Consider the following 8,502-nt stretch of genomic DNA (forward strand, 5'->3'; position numbering starts at 1 on the left):
CTTCACGTATCTTATTGTAGAAACACAAAATGGACTACAACTGCAAAATAAAAATCTAAATAATGCATTTAAAATCTTTGAAACCTATAATCACAATCCCTACCCTTTGACAATTACCAGTTAAAGAAACGAGGCCACTTGTCTTATACAAGTTCCCACATTCTGCATTTTTTCCTTTAGTAATTGGCATTTATTTTCCATCAACCTCATTTCCACTTTTATTTCAGAAACTGTGAAGAACAGTTTAAGACTACTCCATGGTTGTTTCTTCTGCCTGAGCAGTGGGAGCTGCAGAGTCTTCAAGGGCTGGCTGAGCACTCCAGTTCTCAGTGGGCAAGTGCTGAATAGACACAGAGGGCCTGCATACTTGCATGCCTCAGACCAGGCTGCAACATAAGACCAAGTAGCAATGAATCTAGGAGCTAGAACAGTCCATTCACCCTGAAATTCCTTCTTGGTCACAGCTTTTTCAGCACTGGCCAGCTCTCCTTTTTCAGTCTCTTTTGTATCTTTGCAGAAGTAGAGATGAGGCTTGACTCCCATTGAGGCATGGTATCACACACATACAGGTCTTCCTGGGCCAGCATCCACCATCTCAGACTCACCGAGTGAGCGCCCCTGTTGTTTTATGGATGGCAATGAACGTGTAGCACAGAGGAGAGTCTGTTATATAGGGCAATGACAGGCAAGTTCACCCAAGTTGCCTCTGGGAGTGGCTGGTGTCAGAATCAAGATCAGTCAGCATCACAAGACGTGACTTTTGGAAGGTTGTCTGCGTCTAGTTAGAGATGGTTCCAGGTGAGAAGTGGCAGCAGCACACTACAGCACAGCCTCTGGCTAGTGTTCCCGGGGGATGTCACACTGACATCAGCAGGGGGTTTCAATGGCCACAATGGAATGAGCCTCTAACAGAAGCTTTGCCCAGTTCCTCCTCAGAGTTCTGATAGAGATGCCATCACTTTTCCTTTTGTGGTATATTGTTCCATTTGGATGTCAAGGCTGGTGTCATCTAGGTGAGTTCCTGCTGCAAAGGAATTGGGGGACATCCTCTTTCATTGGCAGGATATCATGGGCTCTGGACATTGTGACAGATTTTTGAACCACCTTAGGGATGAAAACAAGGCTGTGTGGGACCCTTGCTGGCTAGTGCAGAAATCCCATGTTCTGAATTTGACACACAGTAGCTCTTTGGTGTCATTTAAAAAAATTATATTACTTCTTTTTGAAAGTTTGGGTTACAGGAAGAAGAATAAAGACATAAGGAGAGAGATATCTTCCATCTGCTGGTTTACTTCCTAGATGGTTGCAATGGTCAAGGCTGTGCTAGGATGAAACCAGGAGCTAGAGAGTTCATTCAGGTCTCCCACATGGGTGCAAAAATCAAACATGTACGCTGTCTCCTGTTGATTTCCCAGGTTATTAGCAGGGAGCTGGATTGGAAGTGGAGCAGACAGGACTCAAAATGGTACCCATATGGGATGTTAGTGGCATACATAGCATCCTAACCTGAAATGCCACAACTCAGTTCCCCTCTTGATGTCACTTGGCATACTCGACTGGTAAACTGGTGCATATAGAAGCTGACAAATTGGGCCCAGCGTGGTAGTCTAGTGGCTAAAGTCCTTGCCTTGAATGTGCCAGGGTCCCACAAGGGTACTTGTTTGTATCCAGGCTGCTCTGCTTCTCTTCCAGTTCCCTGCTTGTAGCCTGGGAAAGCAGTGGAGGACGGCCCAAAGCCTTAGGACCCTGCACCTGTGTGGGATACTGGAAGAAGCTTCTGGCTCCTGGCTTTGGATCAGCTCAGTTCCAGCCATTGTGATCACTTAGGAGTGAACCAGAGGATGGAAGGTCTTTGTCTCTTGCCATTATTTTGGCAAGAGGATTATATTTAGTATTATGTCAAGTTTCTTTTAAAAAATTTTTTTAAAAGATTTATTTATTTTTATTGGAAAGGCAAATATACAGAGTTGAAGAGAGACAGAGAGAAAGATCTTCTGTCCATTGATTTTCTCCCCAAGTAGCCACAATGACTGGAGCTGAGTCAATCTGAAGCCAGGAGCCCAGAGCCTCTTCCGGGTCTCTCACACGGGTGCAGGATCCCAACACCTTGGGCTGGCCTCGACTGCTTTCCCAGCCACAAGCAGGGAGCTGCATGGGAAGTGGAGCTGCCGGGATTAGTACTAGTGCCCATATGGGATCCTGGTGTGTCCAACTCAAGGACTTAAGCTGCTAGGCCATCGCACCAGATCCTATTTTCAAAATTTTAAAAACTGTATTTATTTGCTGGTTTGGCTTTTCAAAGACATAACTAGATAGGATGTAGAGTTCAGTTATTCCTCACTTGCCAAGTTATTGGGGATTTCTCTGCTCACCCGTTTAAGACTGTTCTACTCTTCAATTGCTAATATATGGCTTGTTAGAGTTATAAAACTTTTGATTATCCTGAAATAGACGAAGTTCTGTAAAATCTTGCTTGAATAAAATAAACTGCTAACCTTAAATATAATTTAAAAAATTAAAAATTTATTTATTTGCAAAGCCTAGAAGAGGAGACAGAGAGGAGAGATAAACAGATATCCATCTTCCATCCACCGACTTACTCTCCCAAAGGCCACAACAACTGGAGCTGGGACAGGGTCAGGCAGAAGGCAGGAATCTGGCATCTACGTCTCCCACATGGGTAGGAGCGACCCAAGTACTGGGGCCATCTTCTATTGCCTTCCCAGGTGCATTAGGAAATTGGAGGGAAATGCAGGGACTAGGACTTTAACTAAGGCCCTCATGGTTGTTGGCATCACAGCTGCCTTGCAATCCCGTGTGCCACAAGACCAGTCCCTCCAACTTCTTCTTAACAGTGTAATTAATTTGGAGATTAAAACCCTGTTTCCCACAATTATCTACTAAGTTTGATTTTACAACCAATATTTTAATGTATAAACATCTCATAATTTCTAATTTGTGCAAATGGTATTATCTAATGAAATTGAACCAGATGTTATTACACTTATGTTTGCACATACTATTTCTTCTGTTGTAGGTCAAATGAATATTACACACCATCATTTATTGCATTAAAAAAAATCTGTTGGAGAAGGGCGTACAAGTGTTTGGCACAGTAGTTAAGCTACCGCTTGGGAAGCAGATGACAGTTCCAGAGCTTCTGTCTATGCCACCCACACTGAAGACCAGGACGGTGTTCTGAGATTCTTGCTTTAGCCTGGCACACCTCTGGCTGCTGTGGGAATGTGGGACATGAACTTGCAGACAGAAGATTCCCTTCTGTCTCTCTACCTTTCAAATAAGACAAAAATAGGTAAAAACTTTTTAAAAGGCATTGGAAACTATTCACTTAAGTGATCCAACTCAAGTTGTAAAAGAAAAAGGGTTGTGAATTTAATTTCACTTAATTATTTTTATTGTGAAGGCAGATTTACAGAGAGGAGAGAGAGAGAGATAAATCTTCCATCTATTGGTTCACTCCCCAAGTGCCCTCAATGACCAGAGCTGAGCCAAACTGATCTGAAGCCAGAACCAGGAGACTCCTTTGGGTCTCCCATGCATGTGTAGGGTCTGAAAGCCTTGGGCCTTCCTCTGCTGCTTTCCCAGGCCACAAGCAGGAAGCTGGATGGAAGTGAAGCAGCCAGGTCACAAACCAGAATCCATATGGGATCCTGGCACATCCAAGCTGAGGACTGAGCTACTAGGCTACCATGTCATGCCCGCAAGATGAATTTAATTTTTATTTTTTCACTATTTTTTTTGTTTCCATTCTTTTTTTTTTTTAGTTGTTTAAAATTTTTTAATCTATAATATTATTAACATAGTTAATTAGGGCAAAAAAGTTCAAGGGCTATAGGAAATTAGGTAAGACTAGTATTGTTTCCATATTGTTTACTTCATGTTTAAAGGGGGTATTAAGGGAAAAGGCCCACCCAATTTCCCACCCTCCCCAGGTCCTGCATGTAGGGTATGCTCTGAGGTTCTTGCTCAAGTGGTTTTGCTATTTCAACAGTTATGAATCGCTGCCAATCTTGCCACTCCAAGCACTATGAGGTCCTTGAAGAATCCACTGATTGACATAGTTCATCATAGCTGAGATGGTTGGTTGATTGACCTGTTCTGTCTTCTGTCTTTTCTTGGTTAGGGTTCTGAGTCCAGCATTTTGATTGGGGAGATCCCCAAAGAAACTCTGTCTGAGATGTTCTCCGACAAGATTCTTGTACGTACTAGCAAGTAGAGGGCCTGGCACACAGTCCATTGCCCCAATCAGTTGGTGGTTGCAATTGCTGTGTTGGTTCTGTTTTTAGCCCCGACTTCCACAGGAACCAAACGGTGTTGCAGTCCAGCCTGATTATGTCCAGCACATACTTGGTCCTCGCATAAACAAGTGGGAGCTGTAGCCTAGTTGGGGTGACCCACAATAACTCCCACCAGGCCCACCCTCTACCCTGGTTTGCCAGTTTGTGCAGCAGTAGTCCAGTCTGTCCCACACCCCATTCCACCCCAACCCCTGTCCTGGTTATCGTTCCCTCCCATAGAAGTGGTAACCCGAGAAGGAGGAGCCCACTATTTCCCTCCCAGGCCTCTCCCACTCCCGGATTATGCACTCTCCAGGTGGTTCTGTGGTTTGACTTGACAGAATTAGACCCCAGTGCCAGTCTCTGCCAACTAATGCTGTGGCTAAGCCCAAACAACCCTCACCCACTCTAATTTTGTTTGTACCAGTAGGAATAATCAGCCCAGCCTGGCTTTTCCTTGATCTGTTCTAAATGAGGCGCACAGGTGTTGTAGCCCTTCCTAGTCTGGTCTGTCCCCATCCCAACTCATGCTCTCCAGTGGGAGTAACTGTGCAGCAAAGGAACCCTCCCCATATTCTCCCTGCTGGCTCTGCCCCCTTCCTTCCTTGTTCTCACACTTGCTGGTTGGGCGCTGCGGTCCCCCAACCTCACCTTGGCATTCCATATTGTGCACTAGTCTTTGTTGCAACTGACCTGGCTCGACCCACACTATTCTATTGCTTGGATTTGCCAGTGGATGACGTGGACAGATTCAGCCTGGTCTTGCCCCGATCCATGCCATATGCATGCCCATGGGAAACTTTCCATGGCCTGTTCTGGGCTGTTTCCTATCATGCTTCTTGTGCTTACCTGCCGGGTCTGTGTCCTGCCAGAGGAGTTGCCCAGGCTCCTCCATCAGAACCTCTCCCATTGCCAGATTTTGCACATACCAGTGGGTCCATGAGCCAGCCCTACTCAGTTCACCTCCTGTCCTAGCAGGAACAGTGGCTTTTCCTGACTGGCCTTCAACCCAAACTGGTTCTTGCTATTGGATGTTTCAGCCCAGCCATGGTTTGTCCATACCTACATATGGCTCACACATGGCTCGGTTGGGGTTTGAGACCTTGCCTAGTCCATCCAGGACACCAGACGGTGTTGGAGTCTGGCCCAGCTAGGTACATCCAGTCCCAGTCCACACTTGTGCCAAGGGAGACTACAGCCTTTTCCACATCAGAATGTAGCCCCCATTCCAGGCCATGCACCCCTTGGTGGGAACCTCAACCCAGCTAGGGTTGTCCCCTTAGCTCCCTGACTGGACCTGTTCCCAGCCATAGATCAGGCACATGCCAGTGGTTGCTCTGACTCAGCTTGGCACAGCCCCTCACCTGTCCCGGCCTCTGCCTTAGACACTGTGGCTTAGCATCCCTGGCTCACACATTACAGTAGGTGCAAGAGCCCAGCTCAGCATAACCAGTGCTCTGTCCTGGTCTCTAGTTTCGCTTGTGGGCTAAGGTTTGCTCAGTCCTGCCTGATCTACCCTGTTCCCTTACCAATTAACACATTAGCCAGCTGTTGGAGCTACATTTCCCAGCTTATCCAACCCCCAGGTCTGGACCACATGTTCACCAGTGGGAGCTATGGTTCGCCAAGGGAGTTTCCCAAGTTCCTCCACTTAATCCACTCCTAGACCCAGTTCTCATACATGCCATTGGGTTGAGGCCAGTGCCTGGTGCAGTCTGGCCTTCCATTTGGCCTTGTATGAGCTGGTGAACATTGTAGCCCGGCCCACCCCACACCCTATTCAGGATGCACAGTCGGGTGTTGCTACCTTGACCTGTCCAGACTGTTGGGGGTTCCTTTACCTGTGATTGATGGCAGGCTCGTGGGTCACACCTAGCTTAGTCCATCACCACCCCAACTCTTGAGATAACCAGTGGGGCTAGAATTTCCACATGGTTTGGCCCACATATCCCCCACAGAATCTACCCCCCTGATATGGTTCTCAAGTGCTAGTTAATGTAATGGCCCTGCTTAATGTGACTCTTCTCCTGATCCATCATCATGTCAAGTAACATGAAATAATTCTGATGGACAAACCCCGAGTCTTAGCTTTTGCATGGACTGGTATTTGGTGGTCAGCATTGTTCAGTGATTACAAGTTTTACAAAGGAAGAGTTATTGCCAATGGGAATCTTTACAAATGCTTCAGGTCCTCAAAGCACAGTGGGTTCAACCTGGAGCTACCTCAGCAGCGACTCAAAGAACTGAAACCGTAGAGCTCTTTGGCTGGGTGGCCAGCCGGCAGAGCCTGACACCAAATGGTGCACTGGCTACCTAGTGACAGCTCATCACATGCACATGGTGGCTGGAGTCTGGGATCCAGGCATGAGACGCCCTGGCCTGAGACCCACCAGCAGCTGGGATGCTGCTGGAAGTTTAAACTCCCAGGCCCAAGGTTGCGCCCCTCCCTAATCCCATTCACTGCCCAATGAAGGTGGCAGGTGGGTCCTGGACCTGCCCAGTCACGAAGACCTCCCCCTGGGTGTACTTACCCCAAAGGGAGCAGTCCCTGACACCCAGGCATGCCCGGGGACAGTTCACCACATGCACGGGGTGGCTGGCATCAGGGATCCAAGCATGAGATGCCCTGTCCTGAGACCCAACAGCAGCCGGGAGGCTGCTGAAGTTTCATTTTATCACTATTTTTAAAGATTTACTTAATATGTAGTTAGAGGAGGGACAGAACAAGCTCTTCCATCTGCTGATTCAACCCCTCCCCCACTCCCTCCACACATGCAATGGTCCAGATTGGGACAGGCTGAATCCAGGAACCTGGGACACCATTCAGATCTGCCACTTGGATGCCAGGGGTCCAGTGTTTGGTCCATTGTAGGAGGACATTGTGACCCTAGAAGGCAGCAAGCAAGGATTACAGTTGATTGGATAATATTTGCATGAGAACAACTGAATGACTACCTTTTGTATATCTGACTGGATATCATTTGTATAAGAACAGTTGAATGGACAGCATGTATTTGAGAATAATGCAAAAGGAGTTTCAAACAAAAACATAGAAACTGTTACTGGGTTTTGTTGATGAGCTCAATACTTCCTCCCTTATCCTATATGACCCTCAGTGTTTAAAGTCTCATGCCACTAATAATCTTCAGCTTTGACCATTAGTCAGGTCGGCTCCGTGCACCAAGTCCATCGCTGCAGGACAGCGATAGTCCATCTTCTGCTGCTCTCTCCTGTGCATTATCAGGAAGATGGATGGTGAGTAGAGCAGCTGGAACTCTCAGCAGCAGTTTTATGTGATGCTGGGCTTGTGGCATATTAGTTTAAGCTACAACCTGCAACTCACATGAGAGCTCTGGCAACTTTCCTCAAAAGGCACAGGCAGGGCCTGGTATGACAGCGTAGCCTTGAACTTGCCGGAATCCCATATGGTTGCTGGTTCTAATCCCAGCAGCCCTGCTTCCCATTCAGCTCCCTGATTGTGGCCTGGGAAAGCAGTCAAGGCTGGCCCAAGGCGTTGGGATCCTGCACCTGTGTGGGAGACCTGGAAGAAGCTCCGGGCTCTTGGGGATTGAATCATTGGACGGAAGATCTTCCTCTCTGTCTCTCCTTCTCTGTGTATATAAATAAAATAAATACATCTTTAAAAAAAAAAAGTCCCAGGCAGCTGAGTCCCTGAATCACAGCCAAGCTGCTTCCTACCAGAACTGAGTCTACATATAAACGCTTCCACATCAAAGCAGCTGCCTTCCCAGGTACACTGGCAGGGAGCTGGATTGGAACTGGAGTACATGGTAGCTTAGCTCAATAACTATGGAGTGAGTCACTTGATTTCAAACCTTAGGTCTGTCAAAACATTGACTGGAGTTGGCACTGTGGTTTAACAAGATATGCTACCTTCTGTAGCGCCAGCATCCCATCCCACACCTCAGGACAACTCCCCTTCATTTTTAGAGCTTTGTTTATACCTTCTCAGGGGCTCACCTGACCACTTTGTATAAATCAGTACCCATCATATTCCTCCCTCTCCTACCTTGCTTTATTTTTATTCCGCAGGACGTCTAACATTGCATTGAATGACTCACTGGTTTCTTAGCCTTTCTAGGATAAAAGCTCAGTGACGCAGACTTTTGCTCACTTCTCCAGCACCAAGACGGCAATCTTATTGGTGTCTACACACTATTCCCTGGCTTCTGCTGGCTACCGT

General features: G+C 47.0%; 1 pseudogene; it reads right to left on the bottom strand.

Annotated features, from left to right (window-relative positions):
• Nucleotides 1-250: 250 nt before the first annotated feature.
• Nucleotides 251-1,083, bottom strand: LOC121150546 (annotated as a pseudogene).
• Nucleotides 1,084-8,502: the final 7,419 nt, after the last annotated feature.

Source organism: Ochotona curzoniae, unplaced genomic scaffold (genome assembly GCF_017591425.1).
Source record: "Ochotona curzoniae isolate NIBS_2020 unplaced genomic scaffold, NIBS_Ocur_1.0 contig_2210, whole genome shotgun sequence".
NCBI lineage: Eukaryota > Metazoa > Chordata > Mammalia > Lagomorpha > Ochotonidae > Ochotona > Ochotona curzoniae.